We start from the raw sequence: 12724 nt of genomic DNA, 5'->3' as shown, positions 1-12724 counted from the left end.
TTTCTATACAGTGCTAAAAGGCATTTAATTAAAGCAGCTTTGAATTCATTTTGACTTGAGAACATTTTTTCTGTGACTCCCCTATAAACCTTGAGACTCTTTGGGATGCTTTCTTTTCTTTTTTTTTCTTTTTTTGAGACAGAGTCCTTGCTCGGTCACCTAGGTTGGAGTGCAGTGGCGCGATCTTGACTCACTGCAACCTCCACTTCCTGGGTCCAAGCGATTCTCCTGCCTCAGCCTTCCAAGAAGCTAGGACTACAGGTGTGCGCCACCATGCCTGGCTAAATTTTGTATTTTCAATAGAGACGGGGTTTTGCTATGTTGACCACGCTTGTCTAGAACTCCTGGCCTCAAGTAATCCACCCGCCTCAGCCTCCCAAATTCTGGGATTACAGGTGTGAGCTACCACTCCCGGCCTGGGGTGCTTTTAAAGGCTGGATCAGGAATCGATCGGGTTTTGGTGTCCCAGCCTGAAGTTTAAATTTTTTTTTATTTTTATTTTAAGAAATATTATTTGTTTCTGGGTAATTTATTTTTATTTTTATTTTTTTCCTTTAAGTCTGGGTTACATATGCAGAATGTGCAGGTTTGTTACATAGGTATACATGTGCCATGGTGGTTTGCTGCACCTATCAACCCGTCATCTAGGTTTTAAGCCCTGCATGCATTAGGTATTTGTTCTAATGCTCTCACTTCCCTGGCCCCCCACCTCCCGACAGGCCCCGGTGTGTGATGTTCCCCTCCCTGTGTCCATGTGTTCTCACTGTTCAGTTTCCACTTATGAGTAAGAACATGCCGTGTTTGGTTTTCTGTTCCTGAGTTAGTTTGCTGAGAGTGATCAGCCTGAAGTTTTTTCCTGTACCTTCGCATGGCCCAAGGCAATAAGAGGTCCTGCATTCAGAGTGGCATTGACACAGATCAAATGTGGGCCCCAGGTGGAAGATACAGAAGCAAAGAGGATAATTCTGTGATTTCTTTGGGGTCAGAAAGTTTAAAAATTGAGTTTCTGAGCCAGCATGAGTAATAGTGTCTAAACTCTGGTTTTCCATGGTAAAGCAGAAATTTTAACATTTCATGAACAATTCAAGCAGGTATTTTCCTACCTTGGCTTCTTCCTTCAATGGAGGGAGGGAGATGGGGTGGGGGAAGCAAGCAAGCCAACAGAACCCTAGTTCAAAACATAATTGAAATGACAGCATTAACAACAATGCTGGTGTCTCGCAGTAATGTGGTTCACCAACTCTGATGCTCTGTCTCATAATTGGGAAGAAGAGAGAGCTAGGTTGCTGAGCACAACATTTTTGTCCATACAGACATGATAGTCCATTTGGCTCTAGCCAGAAGGTGCCTTTTCCAGGTAGTGACGATGTGCGCTTAGCGCGTGGCTTAGTGTTCTCAGTTTATTAGACAGTAAATTCTCAGGACCGAGGCCCTGGAAACAGAATCACTCTCTCACATTCTCTGAATGCGAGTATGAGTAATTGTGTTGGGTAGCAGCATCCGGCAGAGGACAAGCAGCAGGCCTTTCCCGCAGTCTCTTTTTATCACAGCAGAAGTGTTGCTGGGCAGAAATCACTGTGGCACACAACCCCTGGGTACCAAAGGGAATAAAATCTCACAGGAATTCAAAGAGAACAAAGTTATTAACATTGAACCAAAGCCTGCTGGCGTACATCGCAGAAATCGAACGGATATAGAGGGCTCCTGAGAGGAGAAAATGCGTAACTCTAGGCTACCCTGCACCAGATGCTAATATCAGTACCTAAATACTGGTTTTCACGGAAGCGGTTTGTCTGTAGCTGGTGTTCATGCCACATTGGACGAGTGTGTGTCAAGGCTGACCTTGAGCAGAATGAGGAAGCAGGAATTTGTTTTGGCACACCACACCTCTCTGCCCTTCTCAACTCCACCCTAAAGACTGAGCCCTCTTCAACAGTCCCATGCAAGGGTTTTTATTCAAAATGAGAATTTATTGGCGATATAAGGTATGGCACCAACGATGCTCAGTACGCTCCTCCTTTCTCCTTTGATCACCTCCCTCCTTCCTCCTCTCCTCTTTTCCCATCTGTTTTATTTCCGTGGCTTTTCTTTTCCCTTCTCCCTTCTTTTTGACTGTTGTTCTTTTCTTTTCCAGAAATATGAAACAGGGAGAGAGAAAAAGGACGGGAGGGGGTAGGTAGGGTGGGGCTGGGGAAGACAGAGAGAGGAGTCAGTGAGGCAGGGTTATCTGTAGATTTTCAATCTGTAAGTGTTTGTTGGGGTTTCTTTGTACTGTTGGTGTTTATTTTCACCTCATAGGGTTGTTGGGAGGATTAAATGTGGAGTGTTTAGCTCAGGGCCTGGCATGCAGTAAGGTCTCAGTAAACACTATTTATTACTATTGAAAAGTTTACCCTTGGAATAAACATCTTCAGATCTAGGCCATCTATTTGGGGAATGGGGGATTTCTTCTCTCCTCTTAAAAAGTTCCTTTTTCTCAAGTTCTTGTTTTATTTTTATCTATTGTTATTATTATTTTTAGCGGCAGGGTCTCACTCTGTTGCCTAGGCTGGAATGTGGTGGCGTGATCAAAGCTCACCACACCCTCAAACTCCTGGGCACAAGCAACCCGCCTGTCTCAGCCTCTCCAGTAGCTGGGATCATGGGTGCATGCCACCATGCCCAGCTAATTAAAAAACTTTTTTTTTTTTTTTAAGAAATGGGGTCTTGCTATGTTGGCCAGACTGGTCTTGAACTCCTGGCCTCAAGCAACCCTCCAGCCTCAGCCTCCCAAAGTACTGGGATTACAGGTGTAAGCCACAGCACCTGGCCCCTTTTTCTGAAATTCTTTTAGGATAATTACGTATATACATGCACATAGTCATATGCACATGAATGTACATACATACACACAGACATTTTCTTTCTGTTTTACAGAGGGGGCTCGATGCAGAAAATAAAGCCAAGGCTTCAACTTTGGTCTAGTAAAGTAGCTTTCAAAAAATTTTAGCCTCCACAACTGCCGCCTATACATACTTCTACATAAGACAACACACGAATTTTCAATAAACAGTACTTATCTTCACTGCTGGCACTATTGTGTTCCGCTCTGTTCCCTTCTGTTTCATTTAAAAAATGCTGGCCAGGTGTGTGGTGGCTCACGCCTGTAATCCCAGCACTTTGGGAGGCTGAGGTGGGCAGATCACAAGGTCAGGAGTTCAAGACCAGCCTGACCAACATGGTAAAACCCCTGCTCTACTAAAAATACAAAAATTAGCTGGGCATGGTGGTGTGTGCCTGTAATGCCAGCTACTCAGGAGGCCGAGGGAGGAGAACCACTTGAACTTGGGAGGCAGAGGTTGCAGTGAGCCGAGATTGTACCACTGCACTCCAGCCTGAGCAACAGAGTGAGACTCCGTCTCAAAAAAAAAAAAAAAAAAAAAAAGCTGATTGTCACATACTAAATTAATTGCATGACCCACAATGGGTTTGTCATTGGCAGTTAGAAAAGTCATGGTCTAGTAGTTCTGTAGGACTTTGCTGGATGCCACTACCAATGTCCTAACCCTGGACCTACTGTCCCACCCTGACTCTCCAGATTTGTCATATTCTCAAATTTTTTCAGTTTTTCCTTTTTTGTCTTCTAAGTTAAGAAATGGTAAATCAGAAATGCCTCATCTATCTTTTCTTACCCTTCCATACCCCCATTTTTCCTTTCCGTCCCATGCATCCTCCATTCCCTATCAAGAAATGATCATTTTAACTGCCACTTCCTGAATAATAGTAATAATGACAATGCTAACAACAGTCATAATAACAATGGCAGCTAACACTCATTTCACATCTTCTTTGTGCCAAGCACCTATCCAAAGTGCTTTATAATTTTTTTTTTTTTTTTGAGACAGAGTTTTGCTCTTGTCGCCCGGGCTGGAGTGCAGTGGTGCGATCTTGGCTCACTGCAACCTTCGCCTCCCTGATTCAAGCAATTCTCCTGCCTCAGCCTCCCGAGTAGCTGGGATTACAGGCATGTGCCACCACGCCCAGCTAATTTTATATTTTTAGTAGAGACAGGGTTTCTCCATGTTGGTCAGGCTGATATTGAACTCCTGACCTCAGGTGATCCACCTTCCTCAGCCTCCCAAAGTGCTGGGATTAGAGGCATGAGCCACTGCATCCAGTCTGTGCTTTATAAATTTTAACTGATTTAGTACTCACAATCACTCTAACTGCTCTAGATAGTAGACTACACTATAATTACTCCAGGGGAAGAATTGCCTGTTCTTTTTTTCCAACATCTAGTCAGAATCCAGAAGACTCGCATATTATAGAATCTGGGCTAAATACTTAAGTAGAAACGAGAATAATATTATGGAACGAGCAATTGCTTTCATAAGTCCTGATGGGCAAACAATAGCTAAAGATAGTGACCACAAACCTCGAATCAGCAAACCTGAGATTTGGCCTATTGCTGCAGTTAGGCTGAAATTATTTGTGATGTACTGCAAACTTTTGTTGTAAAACATAATATAAAAATTTAGTCACATGTAAACATTGACCCAGAGAAAATGTCTGTAACATTTGTTGTTTTATCCTGATCTTAATGCAAGATAAAACAACAAGGGGCCAGGGCACCCCACCTACCTATTCCCCGTTGTCACCACCATCACCACCACCACCCACAGAAAGAACAACCTGGTGTCTGAAATGATGGGTAAAGAATTGTTTGTAAACTAAAAAAGAGAAAACTCAAATGTCTACCTGTTTAGTTAATGAAGTTTTAAATATTTGACAACCTTCATTCTTCTCTCATTATAAAAGTAATATGATGTTCACTGTTAAAATTCTGAAACAAGCAGTGAAATATAAAAATGAAAATATAAACAACCCCAAGCATCACCACCTACAGACAGCAGCTATTCACACTTGGTGTAGTGTGAGTGTGTTTAGGCCTTCCGGCATGTTTTGTTTGGCTTACCCAGTGTTTTAAAATGTTTTTCATTATAAAAACCTGGATTTCCAGTATCTCTTGAGAAAATACCAAGATCAGACAACACTGGGCCCACATTCTTCCACAACAGCTGCTGAGAGCCGAGTAGCCGCTGCCCATCGTGGGCAGGGCAGTGCAGGGCGTATGTATTTCCTCCACCCCAGTTCCTACCATTCCCATTTTTCTTACACTTGGTCAGCTTCATTTACTTGTTATTTTTATATTCTGGTGGGCATTTGAGTTTCCTCTCTTTCAGTTTACAAGCAATTCTTTACCCAACATGTCAGGGATCATGCTGTTCTTTTTGTGGGTGGTGGTGGTAATGATAGTGGTGACAAAGGGTGATGGGTAGGTGGGGTCCTCTGGTCCCTTGTTACAGAGGGTGGGGGAGAAGTCTTTTATTTCTGGATTCTGCTTTTTCTTTTCTAGTATATCTAACACTTTTAAAAAGTCCTATATGTAGAGGATTAATTTCTTTTTTCTTTTCTCTCTTTCTCTCTCTCTCTCTCATTGGTTGCATTCTGGTGGGACTGTTTTGCTCTGACTACCCGTAGCCAGGTGGAAACTGTAAGACCCAAGCTAATCTAACAGGGATCTGATTCTCAATCAGTGTGACAGACTGAAAATAGCTAAAGCTCACTTATTCTAGTAACACTGGACAAAGCAACACTGTGTCTAGACTAGACTACTGGAATATTTTCGCTACACAGACCCTGACATGGCCTTACTTTTTGTCATCTGCTGGCCTGGTTCTCTAGCTTTCCCTTTCATGTGAACTCCCCCATATCCTCCTAGTAAATTTCCCTCTGTTTAAGCTAGCCATAGTAATTTCTGATCTGACAAAAAAAACCCCTTAATTATAATGGACAATCTGACCTGGGATATCCAACCACCACTTTCCACCAAATCTATATAGTGAGGGGCATCTCAATAAACATTCATTCATTATCTACAATTTGCCAGGTGGTATGCCAGGGACTATCTTCTAAGTTATCTAAATTAACCTTGTAACAATACCACAAAATAGGGATTACTATTTAATTTGAGATGGAAATACCAAGTGTCTTAGTCCATTCAGGCTGCTATAACCAAATACCATAGACAAGGTGGCTTAAATCAATGGAAATTTATTTTTCACAGTTCTGGAGGCTGGGAAGTCCAAGATCAAGCCCCCAGCTGAGTTGGTGTCTGATGAGGGCTCACTTCTTGGGTCATAGACAGTCATTTTCTCTCTGTGGTCTCACATGGTGGAAGGGGAAAGGGTGCTCTCTGGGGTCTCTTTTATAAGGGCACTAATCACAAGGACTCCATCCTTATGATCTAATCACCTCCCATTGTCTTTTTTTTTTTTTTTTTTGAGATGCAGTTTTGCTCTGCTGCCCAGGCTGGAGTGCAGTGGTGCAATCTTGGCTTACTGCAACCTCTGCCTCCCGGGTTCAAGTGATTCTCTTGCCTCAGCCTCCTAAGTAGCTGGGACTACAGGCATGTGCCACCACACCTGGCTAATTTTTTGTATTTTTAGTAGAGGCAGGGTTTTACCATGTTAGCCAGGATGGTCTTGACCTCCTGACCTTGTGATATGCCCATCTCGGCCTCTCAAAGTGCTGGGATTACAGGCGTGAGCCACCATGCCCAGGCTACCCCACTGTCAAATACTATCACATTGGAGATTAGATTTTGGTATATGAATTTTTAGGGACACAAACATTCAGTCTATTACATCAAGGATAAGTAAACTGCCAAACGTCATATAATTTGTAAGTAGCACAGCTGGTTCAAACACATGTCTAATATTCTTTCAATATGTCTGTTTTTCCTTTTCCTCAACTGTAGTACTTGTGTTAAGAATCTAAAGGTATTCAATGAAGCTAAATTTGTTCTTTAGAAAATCTATCAGCTATTAGGAAGATTTAGGAGCCAAAAAATTATTCTGATCAATATTATAGAAAGCATACATCTTAGCAATAATAGACTCCCAGAAGATTTATGTGGTGTTTCATAACTACAGTGCTTCAGGACTATAGAGATTGATTAATTCAACCTTCTCATCTTATAGATAAGAAAATAGAGGCCAACAGGTTTCTGTATTGTAAGTATTACTGAAATTACTATTATATTTGCCAATAATGAAGTTTAGAACCCAACCAATTTAGTTTAGTCATAAAAAGGTGGACTGTGTACATTTATATAGCTCAATTAAAATCTGAGAGCTGAAAGAGACATCCACGTCTCTTACAATAATGTATCTATCTGCCTCTATCATGGTGAGTTTAAAACATATCACCAGGTTGTCTTTTTCTTTATAGCCTATAAAGAAGGCAATTCAGTCACCTCCCTTGTAAAGCATTAGAATATTGTTTATACCTCTCAACCTAACGACATTAAAAAAACTAATATATTCTATTTAAAGGTATTTAAAATTGTTATTTGAAAATTAGAAGCAGCCTTAAAATAGAAGTATTACTAGGCAACTGTAATAGTTAGAAATAACATAAGCCCGAGGTTTCAAAAGTAAGTAACTAGGGTGAAAGATGGAGAGGCAATGGAAAAGTTTCTTTTAATCTAGGAGAACAGTTATGGGGGTCTTCACAATATAGTGTGAACCTGTTAGACTCATTCTGGGACCCTCCACGGTTGAATTTTTTGTAGCAAATGTTTATTGAAAGCTTCTTCTATATGAGTTACTGAGCTAAGAGCTTTTAGAATACAAAGACAACCAGATGCAGTTCCTGACTATAACTAGCTGGGAACTAGTTAGGGAGATACGGCAGGTCCACACATACCTCTAACAGGTATCAAGTGAAAAGTGGTATCAGATCCACAGAAACGCACTGCAGGTAGGGCAAGGCTACATCATGCTGGGGGTCGGTGAAAGCTCTTGAGGATGAATATGATTTTGACAGAGACAGTGGAAAGGTTACGCACCCAGAAAGTATGGCATAAAGAGAGGCCTAAAGATGAGAAATGTTTGTATATACACTTTTCATTTCAGGTCCTAAATCTACATTGGGACCTGTACTTTCCTGTTTGGAAGCTCCTCTCTTCAGTTCTCTATATATTAAAACCCTAACCACCAAGGACGTATATAAAAAGATTGAGTGATGTGTTAAAAGGGTGAGGTTGTTGGTAAATTTGTTCTCTCTCTTTTCTTATTTAGTTTCGTTTTTCTTTGTAAGTAGGATTGTAGTATAGAAAATAATTATTTTTTAAAAAGATACTGTACATACCTCTCACAGCCAACTTAAATCCTTGCTTCTCAACATAAATTCCTGACTATCTGATAACATTACATTTGAATTGGAGGGTTAATGTGAACTCCTGATTTAAAGGGTGTGTGTGTGTGTGCGCATAGGCTCTGTCCACTGTAAGAGCCTAGAAGCAATAATGACTCACTGGCAAAGAGAACACTTACTGGTCTCTAAATAGCATTTTCTTTTCTTCTTCTTTTTTTTTTTTTTTTTTTTTTTTTGAGACAGGGTCTCACTCCATCGCTCAGGCTGGAGTGCAGTGGCTTGATCACTGCAGCCTTGACTTCCTGGGCTCAGGTGATCCTCCCGCCTCAGCCTCCGGAGTAGCTGGGACTAGAGGCATATGCCAACATGCCCAGCTAGTATTTTTGTACTTTTTGGAGACACGTGGTTTCACCATGTTGCTGGTCTCAAACTCCTGGGGTCAGGAGATCCTCTTCCTTTGGCCCACAAAAATGCTGGGTAATAGGTGTGACCCGCCATGCCCAGCCTCTAAATATCATTTTCTACTAAAAGTAGCCAAGCTTCTTTGGAGGTCTGGGGCAGGGAAATATCACTTAAACCAGGTAAGCCTAGACATACCAGAGTTCCACAAGGAAAGTCCCCTAGGACTAACAGGGGCCTATCAAGGGGTTGGCTTGAAGGAGCTCTCACTGACTAAATTTGGGACAATTTGGGCATTAAGAAGAAAAAGTGAAGAGAGAGAGAGAGAGAAAGAAGAAAAAGGAGGAAGAGGAAGAAGAGGAAGAGGAGGAAAAGAAAAGCAGCAGTTTAACATTCATTTGACTCTCACTTTGACAACTGATATATAAAGGAAAAGAAGTAAATATTAACTCCCTCTTTTTAGGAAGAACTGTAGGTTTTCTCCATTTGAGGAAAGATTTCCTTCCCAAACAGTGCTAGGTAATAAATATTTTCATTTGAACCTTATGAAATGGTTTATATTCAACCTTTTTTTTTTTTTTTTTTTTTTGAGACAGTCTTGCATTGTTGCCCAGGCTGGAGTGCAGTGGCGTGATCTCGGCTCGCTGCAACCTCCACCTCCCAGGTTCAAGCAATTCTCCTGCCTCAGCCTCCTGAGTAGCTGGGACTACAGGCACGCACCACCACACCCAGCTAATTTTTGCATTTTCAGTAGAGACGGGGGTTTCACAATGTTGGCCAGGATGGTCTTGATCTCTTGACCTTGTGATCCACCCACCTCAGATTCCCAAAGTGCCGCGATTACAGGCATGAGCCACTGGTGCCCAGCCTCAACTATTTTTAATGTATAAAATTTCAAATGATTTTCATTCCATATCCAAATATGGGATGAAAAAAATCAGAAAGATCAACATTTTGTGACACCTAATGAAATGACTGATTGTAAGAATCATCCATGGATGCTGAAACAATTATGCAAAAAGTTACTGGGGCAAAAGCATGAATCCCCCTGGTGCCAAGTGTCTCCAGCTGGATCACTTGCTGATTGCAAAGTGAAAACACACCTTTACATCTCAGTGGGGAGATGTGGTTAGCACTGCTTTAACGGAGGAGTCAAATCCAACTTGGTTAATGGGTGAGACAACCTAACATTTCGTTTCCCCTGATGTGATGCAGTCTGAAGTTCACAGCATGACCTATAAAGCATTCTAGCCAAAACTGTCAAAGCTGTGTGCTCATCATTCTCCATTTGCCTTTAGAAATCCATTCGACACCTTTCACCATCCTGCCCTGCACCCTTGGAGACTCCCCTCTGCAGACTCCATTGTCCAAGCTCCTTTGCTTTTGGGCTTCTGGTTAGATTTGGCCAGTGCAGGGGCTCCAACAGCCATTTTGAAGGTAGATGAGAGAGATGTTGTGGTATTTGTTCCCCACCACCCAACTCCCTGCCCGGGTGCAGTTTTGGTGGTGCCTGTGTTACTGCTACATCCATGGCTCCTGGTGGGGAGCCCTCTCCCAAAGCTCCAGCTCCTGCAATGCTTCAGTAACTGCGCTCAGCTCAGGCTGTTGCAGACCTAGGGGCAGCAGTCCCACAGTGCCTCACCATCGCTTGTTCCCTATGCCTGCCCACACATCTGTAAATAGTCCCTTCATTTCACATCCTTCAGTTAGACCCTTTGAGTATGCCCTCTGCTTCCGGTCAGGACAATGATTGATTCTGTCTGAACCAAACCTGTCCTTTATTTGAACAGGACATCAAGTCTAGAAAAACAAGTTAACACCTTGAGATAACAATCAAACAAATCTAGAATTTGGGACCATTTACTAGTCTGGTAGTTTCAAAGGTTAATGTTATAAAAAAAAAATAGTAGAAGAACTCTTCCAGATTAAAGTCAGCTAAAGAGATATAACTATCAAATGCAATGTATAAGTCTGGTTTGCAAAATCATATTATACTATATCCTATACCGTATTTATTTTTGGAACAACTAGGAAAATTTTAATATTGACTAGATTTTTGATGATATTAAAAACATTATCTTAGATATGATAAAGGTATTATGGATTTCAGGCAAATGTCCTTTTAAAAAAGGTGCCTACTGAAGGAACAAGGCTGACTATCTTATCCTTATACAGTGACTGCAACTTCCTTTAAAATGGGTAGCAAAATATTTAGATAGGTAATATGGCAGAAAATGAACAGGTATTAAATCTAACTGATGGGGTCATGGTGTTCATTGTACCATCCCTTCAACTTTTCTGTTTGAACATTTTTATAATATAATAAAATAGTGGAAAACATTAATTAAAAAAAAAATTGCTAACCTACCCAGCAACGATTTATCCTTTTCCCAAAAGGCTATAGTTTTTTTTTTTTACTTATACTGTTCATTTGGTTTTTGTATGTGCCTATTCCAACAGATTGTCAGCTCTTGGAAGGGAAGGACTGGGCTTTTAATTCTTTTTATACCCTACAGAGTCTCATGTAAAAGTTTTATTATTATTATTATTATTACTAGAGACAGGGTCTCACTCTGTCACCCAGGCTGGAGTCCAGTGGTGCAGTCGTAGCTCACTGCAGCCTGGAACCAAGTGAGCCTCTTGCCTTAGCCCCCTGAATAGCTGGGACTACAGGTGTGTACCACTATGCCTGGCTAAATTTTTTCTTTTCTTTTTTTTTTTTTCTTTTAGACAGAGTCTTGTTCTGTTGCCCAGGCTAGAGTGCAGTGGGGCTATCTCGGCTCACTGTAAGCTCTGCCTCCTAAGTTCTCCTGCCTCAGCCTCCTGAGTAGCTGGGATTACAGGTGCTTGCCACCATGCCTGGCTAATTTTTGTATTTTTAGTAGAAGTGGGGTTTCACCATGTTGGCCAGGCTTGTCTCAAACTTTTAACCTCAAGTGATCCTCCCAACTTGGCCTCCCAAAGTGCTGGGATTACAGGTGTGCTAATTTATTTTTTGTAGAGATGGGGTCTCGCTATCTTGTTCAGGCTGGTCTCAGACTCCTGGGCTCAAGCATCCTCTTGCCTTGGCCTCCCAAAGTGTTGGGATTACAAGTGTGAGCCACTGTGCCCGGCCATTTTAAAATTGATGTAAGCCAGTCTCATTGTGCACAAACATAGGCATGCGTGGTAAGAAGGTTTCTATTTCTTTTTTCATTAAAGGAAGGAAAAAAGCTCAAAAAGCTGAATGGGATGCAGAGAAGTGCAATTTAGACACTTTCTTGGAATTATCAAAGAGCAGTTTTGGGGTCCCTTCCTTGGAGTCAGTGAAGACAGATGGCATAGAGTCTGATACCTCACAATACCGTAGGAAGTTTTGGAACTTCAGACAAGCCGTTGAAGAAGCTGGCTCCCAAAAAAGATTCAGGTACATTCCAACTTTATGGTCTACTCAAGCCAGAGAGAAAATCAGGATTAGATTAAGTCTGAAGAGAGAAAAATTAATTTTGAGTAAACTGCCTAATGAGATCTAGTCTTGTATTTATTTAACTTAATTGAAATAGCATGTCAACACACAAAATTAATGTGGCATGCCGGGCGCGGTGGCTCACACCTGTAATCCCAGCACTTTAGGAGGCCAAGGCAGGCGGATCACAAGGTCAAGAGATCGAGACCATCCAGGCCAACATGGTGAAACCCGGTTTCTACTAAAAATACAAAAATTAGCTGAGCGTGGTAGTGTGTGCCTGTAGTCCCAGCTACTCGGGAAGTTGAGGCAGGAGAATCGCTTGAACCCGGGAGGCGGAGGTTGCAGTGAGCCAAGATCGCGCCACTGCACTCCAGCCTACAGAGCGAGACTCCATCTCAAAAAAAAAAAAAAAAGTAGTATGGCTGGGCATGGTGGCACGTGCCTTTAGTCCCAGCTACTCAGGAGGCTGAGACAGGAGGACTGTTTGAGTCCAGTGGTTCAAGTCCAGCCTGTGAAACACTGTGAGACTCCATCTCTAAAAACAAACAAACAGACAAACAAACAAACAGAATTAATGTAATTCTCTTCCTGGCAAACATTTAATCCTTTTTGCCCTGTAAACCTGCTGAAACCTCCATGGTGGGCCAGGGCAGAGACAGAAGCTCTGAATCATCTGGC

This window comes from Theropithecus gelada, chromosome 11 (assembly GCF_003255815.1).
Source record: "Theropithecus gelada isolate Dixy chromosome 11, Tgel_1.0, whole genome shotgun sequence".
NCBI lineage: Eukaryota > Metazoa > Chordata > Mammalia > Primates > Cercopithecidae > Theropithecus > Theropithecus gelada.
This window is presented reverse-complemented; position numbering follows the sequence as displayed.